Genomic DNA, 12,473 nt, shown 5'->3' with positions numbered 1-12,473 from the left:
GCAGTAGTTCAGAGTAAAAATAAAAGCATCAGATGTGTCAATGACAGCTTTAATGCAGAAGGACTCTTCCAGGTAAGACTAAAAGGAATTCAGTTCTGATTGCCTGTCTAGTTTTTAATTTGGAATCACGATTTTGGTACTTTACAGATTTCAGATGTTCTTGCTCTGAGTGGGTGTGTTCATTCCTGTCTTGAAGAAATCAGCCATGGCAGCCTACATGTTACTTTATTTAATCCTCCTAGAATTAGTTCTATACTGTTTGCTTGAAGGCCAAGAAATATTTTACAGTAACTATTGTAGAATTCTGATATTTAAGCAGTTTTCCATTATAAGAATTGTGATGACAAAGGATTAAGAGAAATCAGTGGCAAAGGGTGAGACAACTTAATGTTCAAATAGGGATTGAATGACAATTGCAGGCTGTGCTGCAGGTCAAGTTGCTGTTGGCCTGGCTCACGTTGCTTTCTTACACTTCTACATTTCCTTTGCTGTTTGGCTACAAGACCAAATGGAGAGGAAAAAAAATAAATAAATGGTGGGAGATGGTTGCAGTGATGCAGTGTTCACAGTCTTCCAAGAAGTTGCATTTGGCCATTTTTAACAGATGGGTGAATATTGAAATACTGGCTTTGAAAAAAGAATGGAAACTCCAGATAAAAGAAGAGTTTCTGTAGAACAAATGGTTCTTGCAATAGAAAAGAATCAGGACTACTTTTCTTAAAACACTACAGAAGAACTTCCTTCCTTAGCTTAAAAATTAGTGTTTAATTAAAGGCGTTTCTATGCTTGTGTTTCAAATTCCTCTGTAATTGAGAGAATCATGTAAGTACAAATAGAATATGTTCCACCTTCTGCTCATCCCATCACTCAGCCATCCAGTTTTCCTCAGAGCAATTAGAAGTCCTGGGCATTGATACTCTGAAATGGATCGGAAGCTGCATTTATGAATTGTCCCAGAGGGTGAAAACAGCTCATAGCAATTACTTTCTTGGGAACAAAGAGAGGTGCAGATTTGTTGGGCCATCTTAAATAATACACTCACTAAACCTTATAATCATGAAACAGGAATCAGTCAGCATTTCATATCCAACAATTAGTAGGAAAAAAAGCCCAACAGCCAACCTTAAAACGACAAATAAAAATGACAAAAAGTTCTAGACTAAGGAATTTTGCTAACAGCACTTCTAATGCTGACCACCGGCTGCTACTTAAGATCTTCCATAAGACGGCAGGGAAAGCAGTGGGGAAGGCTGAGTTCTGCATCAACTCAATCCACCATGAAATAGCAAAGGTATTTGGAGATGAAGCTTTTAGAATGGGAGATGCTGGAATAGAAGAGTGTTTTCATGCTGGCTGTATAGTCTTTTTGTCCTCCATCCTCTCCGTATTCTGGGTTTCTTTGGGATGCCTCTTAGTATGCCAACAACAAAAGATGATCCATCTCCTCCACTATTCCTCCACTGAAAAGAGCTCTTAAATCCAACTGCTCCTCAGTTTTCCCAAGCTGGGATTCCTCAAGGAGGAGGCACAGCCACAGCAATGCCAACGTGCCACCATGAGAATGCTAAAGGATGGCTGTTCCTCAGCCCGTCTTCCCACCTCCTGGGCAAAAACACCATCCAGACTTTCAAAAACTTTCAATAAACAGGATATTTATAAATCGTGAGAGGCATAAAAAGCCTGCATCGTGCACCCTCTTGTCCAACACCCAGCCGTGGTATGAACAGGAAAGCACTGCATCAATCAGGAGTTCCAGCAGATCAGAAAATGGCAGCTGCTAAATAACATTTTTCTTCCCTGTCAACTCTCTTGTCAGGAGCCACTTCTGCCCAAGCTGCCCATAAATTGTGGGCTGTTGGTAGATCGATGCTCTCTCGCATCGTTTGCTCAGCGCTTCGTGCCAGAACCACGGGGACTGCAGGACTTCAGTTGTAAAAAAAACAATCAATAAACCCAGGCAGCTTGTGATGCTTAGTGACAAGTTCTCACTGCCTGTATGGCTGTATTTTAATTTAGACAAAAATAGCCAACACCGTGCTTGCATGCAAAAAGTCATCTGCTACTTATCTAATGTGTAATTCAATAATTCCTATAATTGATCTTCATTGACAGTTTATGCAAGCTCACTCACCCACACTGCACATATTGTGCTTCCTGACATAATTCCCAACATAGACTGTGATATTTCAACAGAGGAAGCTTGTTAAATCGGGTCAAACAAAATAAAGAATCAGAATCTGCTGTAAGTCCTTACCGCTGTCTGCCTTTTCACCTCCCCCTCATCCAAACCCCCTCCAAACAAAAAGCCTGTTGGTAATTTTCTAGCGGGTCAAAAATGCAAAACTGCCATTTTGCTACCTGTTGAGGGGTTGCAAAAGAAAAATACGTCATTATTTTTTCCCTGGACACCAGATTATTATTGTTGATCAGACGTAACTGCCAGTCTTTATTGCTTCCACGTGGTTTGATTTTCCCTGGAAGTCCCATATATGCCTTAGTGATATGTGGAATTAAAAGAATTCTAAATCAGTTCCCAACTAATGAGATGCTATTTCTGAGATAGGCCAATAAAGGACATTTACTCTCCCACAGACAAAGCAAAACAGAAATTATGGCATTGATAATGGGTCTTCAGGTGTCTGAATGAGGGATATCTAATTTCAGGAAACAAGTAATAGATCCATTTCCACGTACAATAATTGTAAATAAAGAGGAACACAATGTTTCTGTTTTATAAACACAATTACTTTGCCAGCATTCTCCTACCCTTCCAAAAGACTCTTACGATCCAAAGAAAACTGAGATATGGGAGGAGTTTAATGGAGTACCAGCTGATACAGAAAACTAATGGTAGCAGAAACCAGGCAAAGTCGAACAGCAGCATATTAGGGATGTATATAATACACATAGTAGGAGAAATTTCTTCTTTGAAAGAGTGGTCAGGTGCTGGGTCAGGCTGCCCAGGGAGGTGGTGCAGTCACTGGCTCTGGAGGTGTTCAAAAAACATTGAGCTGTTGTATTGAGGGATGTGGCTTATAGGGAAATATTGGTGGTAGGTGAATGGTTGGACTGGGTGATCTCAGAGGTCTTTTCCTACCTTGGTGACTCTATACCAATATATCAGACACCTTCGGTTTAATTTTCTGCAAAAACAAATAAAACTTCAGCTTTTTAAACAAAGCATTAATTGAAGCTCAGAGACAGACACACGAAGGTTCCATTATTACAGATTCTCTTGTCAACTTTAAAGACCAGTGCTATAGCACCTGAGCAAACAACTCCTGTAAACAACCTCTTTCAACCTCAAGTTTTTCCCCCATTAGCTGGAGGTAATCTGCTGGGGTAACTTACCGACCATGCAGCTGAATGACTAATGTCTAATTTCTGATGGCTATAGCATTTCACCTCACTGAGCTAGTAACTCATCAGGAGAAATAGGGAAGCAACCAAGGGTGACCTGCATGCAGAGGCAATAAAAAGTCACAGTAGCTTGCTTTTACCATACCCACAGCAAGGTGCTGGGGAGGTTTCTGCTCAGAAGGATGTTGGTATGCTCCAAAGAGAAGCACAGTATTTCACAAGCTCTGCAGACGTATCATTTTATATGGAAGCATCTTTTTCCCCACAAAGAAACTTCTAAAGCACTGAACAAACAAGAACATCTCAAGGACAAAGCCATAAATACGTCTGTTATTGGTATATAGGTTGCCCTTTTGGAATAAAATATGGGGTAACACTGATACAGCATGTATCTTACCTATCACCGACAACAAGCAGCACAAAGCTGACCCAAGAAATAGCAAGGATTGGTAGCTCTGGGCCAGACTCTGTGGTGTAGGTGAGTCACACAGGCTCATTTGGTAGGGGTGTTCAAGCTGCACTTTAGGAAGTAGTTGCCTCCATCTCTTTTGGCCTTTTTCAGCTGAAGTTTTTTCACTTAAGTGTAAGATCTGGGAGATAGCATGTATTTCTCTCTGAAATATCCTTGAATCAAAGCAATGAGGGGCAATATAAAAATTAATGAAGTTCTTCATGAAGGGCTATATCTGATACTTCAGAAGACTTCTGAAGCTTCTTCTCCTTCCCGTCCAACAAGAGTGACTTCACCTGGTTCTAAACATCTATGTAACATACTGGAAGCTTTAGAAATCAACCTGATCTCCAGGACTTGGAGAACCACACTCCAAAGCACAGACATACAAAAAAGCAGTCAGCCTAACCATGCTCTGATGGAGAACCTGAGTTGCTGTAGACATGCATCAGTCTCTCTGCATCTAAGGCCAAAGGCTGTCAAGCGAGCAAAACGTGTGCCTGATCTCTATATCCTTTTGCAAGCCAAAGTGCTCATCAATCCCACTGAACAATATTTGGCCTCATGTTTGTCACATCTCCCATTTGCCACGTTGCAGGTCACACTGCTGTCACACACCCATGGGAGAAGTGGGCTGTGAGCTCAGACCAGAGCTGCACTACATGTCCATGAATATCATTTCCAATGTGACTGAGCTCACCCAGCCTTTGCAGACAGGAAAATATTTAAAATAGGAAACAAGAATAGAAGGTACTCTATTAAGGTAGCATTCCTACCTAAATTTCACCCCCACATAGCTCGTGTGTGGGTGAATATTAGATTTAAGCAGTTAATTGAATGCTGAATATGTCAGTGACAAATAGGGTCTATGCACTCCCTAAAACATCCCGGAGTATGCAGAGCAATAATATGGGAAAGGCAGGGCAGAAAGACAAAGGAAACTTTTAATCTTTGGGTTTATTTTTAGGTCATCTATTGAATGAAGCTTTGTCTTTTCCATCAGACGCCCCCACCACGCAGCAGAGCAAAGATCCATCAACCACAGCATCACAGCTTTCTTCGTGGTGCTGCTTTTTTCACTTAATGTGGTTAGCTAATTAGATCTCCTCTGATCAATCATTGAATTACTGCTTCAAAAAGGCATTACGATCCGATGGGAGTGCCTCACAGCATTTGAGCACTTTGATTTTTCTGTCCTAACACGTTTACAGCTAGTGTGAACTAGATCCTCCCAGCAAGAATACAGAAATACTTCTTTTAAATTACAAGCGTGATTTATCTCACTGTTTAATAAATGACCAATAAAGCTATTGTAATATGGTTTCTTTCCTTCCCCTCTCCTTTTTTGCATGTGAGGCTAATCTCTTCCATGTTTTCCATGCCTCTTATGTTTTGATCTCAAGCTCTTCCAACCTGCAGCCTCCTCTCAAGCTCATGTTCCATTCAGCTCTTTTAATACCATCAGCATCACACACCTGTGACTTCAGCAGTGGTTACAGCTTTTCCTTCCTTCATCCTCAGGAGTCCACCTCAAAAAAATAAAGAAATATAGTTTTCAGGAAAGCCTGATGGCAGTGTGCTTGTATGTGTGTCTCATACAGGGACATTTGGATGGAGCTCTGACAGCCACGCATGCATGGTGTTGTGACTTCCCAGAATATACAGGCCAAGGGGACTTCAGTCCTGCTGGCCCCACATGCTGAGGTGTGCTCCCCTAATGCTGCAGTGCAAGGAAGGTGAGAGGAACAGATGCTAAAGCACCCAGAGCATCCCTATTAATTCATTTTTAATGTCACTATAAAGCAGTGACCTCTGGCTTTGCACAGTGCTGTACCAAGTTCCTACACTAACAGCATAGCAGAAAAATGAGAGAGCTCCCAAAGTTATGCTCCTCTTAGTGATGCAAAGCACCAGATAGGGAGAAAATATGCTTTTTTCCCCTCTTTTCTTCTGAGCAGTGGAAATGGAAAATAATTTACTTTTTAATCCCAAAGAATGACGTTTGCCAGATGCAGGCGAGCTGAACAATGCTACTGAAAGTCCTGCAGTTGCCTTTCCAGAAGGATGGTGCAGTCTGCAAGTAATTAAACAGAAGCCAATATCCATAATTCAGTGATATGTCTCAGCTATTATTTGGCAATTTTTTCCCCTCTTGCAGTCTTATACATAACTATGAGCTTAAAATGGGAATTACTCATACTGAGCTTTATTTCATTGTAAAATATTCTCAGACAGCAACATGCAAAGAAAACAAACCCCTTTTCCTGCCAGCCCAAGCTGACCTGCACTCTTACAAACTCTTACTCTGCTATTCCGAGTTGGAATGTGCTACCTGCTGTGTGGGCAGCAGGCCCCAGAGGGATACACGCCAGTCTGGCAACCCTCCATTCAGTGAGGCAGAAAGGTGGCAAAAGCAAAGGGGATTTAGAAATCGGTAACTGGAACGTGAAAACACCAGATTTGTGTTTTTCTGGAGAGATTATGAATGGGGTATTTTTGTAGCAAGATGGATGACAACACCCAAATTAACCCCCCACTAATCAGATTGGGAAGCAAATGATTGGCTGGAAGTTCTTTTACTAGCACTTGCAGTGTTCTCCGTGCCCAGACTGGCAGAGGAAAGATGGACATTTCCAGGTGCCCTCCAGAGCCAAGAGGAGGAGAGGTCTCTGCTTCAGACCACCCCACAAAGCTACTGTTCCTGAGGATACAGACATCTCTGCATCTCCCATCCCAACTCCACTTGCTGAAAGCTGTTTCAGGAGAAAAGAGCAGTTTGAGTTCTGTTCAAACCTCTCAAAGTCACATAATGAGAAGTTTTATTACTTTATTTTTATCCTTCTTTTTCTTCAATGGTTTCTTTCTGAACACTCATTTCAATACAGAGCACTCCACTTCTTGTGAGGTAGCACCTAGTAATTGCTGCAGTGCAATCTAGTATTTATACAACATTAAGAAGCAATATGTAGCTTTCCCAGCTTGAATTGATACAGGCAAGATGAAAAGAAGGAGTACTTCCACGTATGATCCCATTAACAGAACACACACACAGAAATCTCACCCTACCTAACCCCTGCCCATCCTTTGTGTCCTGATGCCAAGAAGGGCAGGCATTTAACTATGGCCTCAAGATTACACATACAAGGTAACAACAGCCTTTTCAATTATCAATTTTAAAGAACTAAACAGTTTGAAAGCATTAAAATGGAGAAGGATGCCGGGGAATAGCACTCCCTGACTCACACTAATGCAGGGCCTCTCAACCATGTAGAGTGAGCTCCAGCTAACCAGGAGCCACTCAATTACTTCTGCTCAGTGGTTTTCCACCCACATGTTTATCATAGTTCATGCTGCTGAAAAGAGCTGAAGAAACAGCTCTGGAAATGAAAAGCTTCTCCTCTCATAGGTAATGAGGGCTGCAAAAGCTCTCTCTGAAAGCTTTGCACTGCGCATATCCAGGATGCCTCCACCCAGGCAGCACTGCCTGGCTCCTAATGAGGTGACAGCTCAGGTCTTGAGAAGTTCTTGGATTTAGTGAATAAGAGGATCCAGACAGAAGGGTAGTTTTCTTTGAACAAAATACCCCAAACAAAAATCCCTCAAGGCTTCTCCTTCCTTTATTTTAAGGTAAGAAACCAGCATATCACAGAATCACAGAATTGTAGGGGTTGGAAGGGACCTCTAGAGATCATCGAGACCAACCCCCATATGCAATCTGTCTGAGAAGTGTAAGTGCTTGAACAGGAGCAAAAGGTTCTCAGATCACATTATCAATGTCTCTCAGTCTCCACTGCCCCACAAGTCAACATCAAAGCCCAAAGGACACATCCTTCCTGCCAGGGCAAAGTGTTAAGAGCTCATGAGCCATGTGGATGGCACTTAGTGTTCTCCACACCTGGCAAGGGCCACATGAATGTGCATGGGAACCAGCTCAGCTCCTGCTGGGCACATCCACTGGCACACATTTGCTATGAAGGACAACTGGTCGGATCTTGCACAAGACGCTATGGCATTGCCATTGACACCAAGTAGCTGATGACCCATAGATCTTGCACATTTTCTTACAAACCTCTTGTTCCCAAGAAATGAATCAGGCCTCTCTTCAGATAATTTATAGAACACCAGTTTCCATAACAACATGTTGTTCAATGAAACACAAATACCTGGTAGAGCTGCTGTTGTCATGAAATGAGTGACCACAACAGTGAGTGAGCAGGGTGTGTTATAGCCAAGATCGCTCCATGTCAACACGCTCAATTACAGTCTAATGATCATCATTCTTTCATGAATCACTGCAAATCATAGCATATACATAAGTAGAACAAGATAGTCCTAAAGAGATATTTTTCCCCCCACAAAGCATGAAGTCACATCTAATCATTTAATGGTTGCAAAACTGTATGATGGCCAACACCACTGAAGGCAACGTTAGGACCTATGGATGCCTATGAAGAAATGCAAACAAGAACATCTGACTTGGGTGCTCAGCTTGGACTCTCTCTATGTCCAGAGTCTACCTGGAGCAAACTTTCCCCATCTGCCACAATAGTTTTTTCCTCCTCAGTGAGATGTAGTTAAGTCAAGAAGGAGCCTAGGTGCAGAGTGGCACATACATCACATGACCCATCGGGACCAGGAGCAAAACCAAGTCAAACTGCCAGACTGTCACCCCTAGCAATTCAACTTGGCCTGCAATATTGGCTGCATGACTCCACGAATTTCAGAATAGTTCTACGCATACGCTTTGGTCTGGAGGGATAGCTATGGCATTCTTCCAAACTGCACACCTGAAACAGTGACTAAAAGCTACAGCACAATGTATTTATATCCCTAACTCATAGATACCTTGGCACGATGCTCATATGTGCCACATAACAAACTCAATCCATTATCCTATTCTTTTCCCTTTGCATCCCTCGTTCCTCACAGCTTGGCAAGGGTGGAGTGAACACAGCCAGGTGTCAGCTCTGTCCTTAGGCAGTACTGAGTCACTCAGGCCATGTTTATGTACCCTTAAGCAATCAAGAGTTTTTTTTCCTCCCAACTTCAGTGTTATGAGTCACCTTGGTGTCAGTGCTCTTCCTGCTCTTAACAACATAATGTTGATAACCATGGGAAACAAGCTTGGGAACACTTTGGGGACCTGGCATCTTGGGAAGAATCAGGATGGTCTTCTGTTTTGCTGCATGTTGCTTGGCTAACACCCATAACAGCTTTCTCCTCCCTTCTGTTAAACCAGAAGTTTCCATCCTCTTCCCCCTTGCCAATCCCTACCAATCACTTTCCCATCTTGTATTTCCCATCCCTGGCACTGGGGAGAACCTGGGCACGTACAGACCACACAGCTTTGGATGTTAGAGAAGCAAAGAGGAAGGAAGGTCGCACAGGAGTCTTATCTCTGGCTTTGCAGCTCTGGACTGCTTTGAAAGCAAGACACGTATTGCTTTTAATTATTCATCTGGGCAACTGCAACCTCTGAGCAAACTCTCCCCGCCTGCCTGCGCCTCTTGCTGCCCATCTTACAGCAGCAGGAGGTTGAGCAACATGGAAGACACCTCAGCATGCATGGATGTAGAACACCAAAATAACTTCAAACCTTTGTCAGAAGGAAAGTGTGGCAAAGCAAAGAGAAAAAAAAAATAAATCAAGCAATTAATCACTCAAACAGATATGAGAGAGAATGGCAAAGTAAACCTTAGAATGTGTGCTGTCCTCCCTGGAAGACTGTCAGCCCCCAGCAGGAAGATTAAGGATGCTGATGAAAATTCCTCTCCCATCACAGTTAGCTGTGAAAGCATAAGACAGCAGTCTGCTTTCCTGTAACATGCCTTTCAGTCTCCTTCCTCTAAATAAGAAAGGGTGATTCCCTGCAGCGCTCCATTTCTGCCTGCTGCCCTCACAGCCCAAGTGGAAGCACTACTCAGGTCTTTGTTGGATTTGTAGCCTTTCAGATATGCTCAGAAATGATCTGTCCTGCTTCACTCACACAGCTCAGCGCATGCCAGCATTAACTGGTGTAACCATGAGAGATCCAGACCCTCTGTTACACCTCCTTCATGAAGAGGCCCAACAGGGGAATCCCTGGAAGACAGAGCGTTCATTTCAAAGCACCGCTTCTAACAGTGCACTTGACACTGGGCTTGAAGAGCCTGCACAGCTTTAAGCTCACCTCTCCTTGACCCTCTGGGGAGGACAACACACACAGCTCTATCGGCTGCTTAAATTGGATTGCCTGTTTCAGTATCTCAATCCTTTCAGAACCCATCCAGCAGAGCAAATTGCCCTGAATGGCTCTGTTAGGAGACTTCTCCAGCCCTTTCCATGGCTTATTTTCTGAGCTGAGTTATCACAAGATGGGGAAAAACAGGAAGGGGAAATTACTGAAGAGTAAAGTGCTGTCCTGTAACAATCAGAAAGATCAACACAGCAGAAGGGCAACACAGGAGGTGTAATAACAAAAGGACTAGTGTGAATGGAAAGGTGCTCACCCATCTCTGAAGATCCAGGTTCACAGGGAAAACACCACAAGGAAGACATCTCCAACCAGAGATCCTTCCCCAGTAGCAGTCAGCCCTTAAATGAGGTCTAAGAGAGGTGCAGCCAGGCTCCATCCCTTCCTATCACACAGCTGAATTGCCTTCACCTGTGCTCCCAGAGCTGACCAGGTCCTTTCCCCAGGTGTGCCATCAGTGCTTCAGGCCAGGAACCAACAGTTCCCATACACGTCCCTTATCCTTGTCCTAGTCAGACTAACTTTTGCTACTTGCTCCTCTTCTACAGTTTCTCACCTGAGCAGGAAAGCAATGATCGCTTCTCTTATAAACAATCTTACACCACTCTCTTATATGAATATTTTATTTTCACCATCATTTCCCAATGCCACCATGAAAGCATACATCCTGGACGAGATGCCATGCATACTTGTGATGTGATCACACCACTTGATCTCGATTCTCTGCGTGCTTGAATCAGTCCATCCTTATGAGTTCTCTCAAAGGGTCTGTGCTATCATCAGCCCTTTGTTTTGTTGTTGGCTGTAGTTCTCCAAGGACATATCTGAGCCCATCTAGGGGAAGAGAAGCAGCAATAGCAGTCAGGTGCCTATGGACAGAGACACAGTGCCATATGTGCAATACATAGCTCTGATTTACATCTCCTCCATCAAGCAATAGCGTTTTTCCCTCCCCATCCAAACAGATGCAGCTCTGGGGTTTGTTTCAGGCTTTGTTTGAGGGATTAAAACCATCTCAATCTAATCTCTTTTTGTTTTATACACCGAAAGAAGTATTAGAGATGAACACTATGGCCACAATGGATTTCATTAATCACACCAGGCTTGGTTTGCTGTAGTAGGCACTTCCAGCAGAAGGTGCTCACAATCAGTTTAATCATTAATCTCCCTCCTCTGTTTAAACAGTGATGAACAAATCTGTGACAGCCTGGTTCCTGCATCAGGGCAGGGGCTTCTTGTAAAAGCAGCAGTGCTGTTGGAGCCATCTCCCCTTATGGCAAATCCCACTTTTTTGGCAGCATAGACCCCAGCTGATTGCAAGGACAAAAGGCCTGGAAAAATTGGTGCCTGGGGAATTGGTAGGAGATAAAGGAGGAATCACTTCTGGGTCACCAGTGCAAAAGAAATCAGGGTCCTAATGGCCAACAGTTACCATTGCAGGACCGGTGCTGGCAGGAGCATGGCACGAGGCACCGCATCGCCAATGGGTTTCAGTAGAGCAGGTGTTTGCATCACAAAAACACCACTGCCAGGACAAGGGCCACCTATCAACAAGTCCTCCTAGCTGGGTTCCTGGGGCACATCCCCAACAAAAACCACATCCCGGTGGCAGATGGCCGGAGGGAAATGTGCATTGCCACAATTCATGTTCTGACCGTTGTGAATAATCAGCAGCTCTTTGGTGCCCCGGCTCTGTCACGAGGCAGCAGCCAGCCGTGCCAGAAAGCTGCATCAGCCATCAGCTGTCCCAGCTTAAAGCTGCACAGGGATGAACACAGCCTAAGTGAGCTGTCTATAGGAGAACAAACCCCGTGGAAGCAGAGTCTAGAGATAAAAGCTATAAATCCGACGTTTATTTCTGTAGGCTTCCGGAAGTCAAAAGCACAAGTTTTGTTTAAAATGCTTTTGTATCAGTCACTTGCTTTGAAATTAAAGCACCACGAGAAAGTGAGGAAGCGCCATCTGAGCTGATGTGATGGCACACCCTGCTGCACTGTGTCCTGATCTAAAGGGGCATAAAACCAAATAAATAAATAATAATAATAATAATAATAAAATAATAATAGTAAAGAAAGAATCAATTCCACGGACTCTGATTACCTGGAAATCCTGCCCCTGGTAAAGGCTCTTCCCAGACACAGAAGTGCTATGAGGAAATTGACTACAACTCCCAACATTCACTGAAGCCGCTGTTAAGACAAATGTTATCCGGGAACATCCAAAACAATCAGAAAACGAAAGCAAGACCCAGTGGCTGCTGGAAGCTGTAGTCAGCTCTCCAGGTGCGAACTACCGAGTAAAAAGGTATTGAGAGCCGCCCTCCTCCACAGCAGAGCCCAGCAGGGCTCTGAAGGAGAGGGCGGCCAGCAAGAAGGAAGCGCGATGCCCCATCAGAGCGGCCAGCTCCCTCCTTGGGCCTTTCACGCCAGC

General features: G+C 43.7%; 1 long non-coding RNA gene across 1 annotated transcript; it reads right to left on the bottom strand.

Moving 5' to 3' along the window:
• Window positions 1–4,687: 4,687 nt before the first annotated feature.
• Window positions 4,688–10,382, bottom strand: LOC109370367. The gene is made up of 3 exons (XR_002120460.1): window positions 10,300–10,382; window positions 5,791–5,885; window positions 4,688–5,340 (listed from the first exon to the last, which is right to left on the bottom strand). It is a non-coding gene; the product is annotated as an uncharacterized LOC109370367 (long non-coding RNA).
• Window positions 10,383–12,473: the final 2,091 nt, after the last annotated feature.

This window comes from Meleagris gallopavo, chromosome 17 (genome assembly GCF_000146605.3).
Source record: "Meleagris gallopavo isolate NT-WF06-2002-E0010 breed Aviagen turkey brand Nicholas breeding stock chromosome 17, Turkey_5.1, whole genome shotgun sequence".
NCBI lineage: Eukaryota > Metazoa > Chordata > Aves > Galliformes > Phasianidae > Meleagris > Meleagris gallopavo.
Note: the sequence above shows the minus strand (reverse complement) of the source record. Positions and strands in the feature narration are given on the sequence as shown.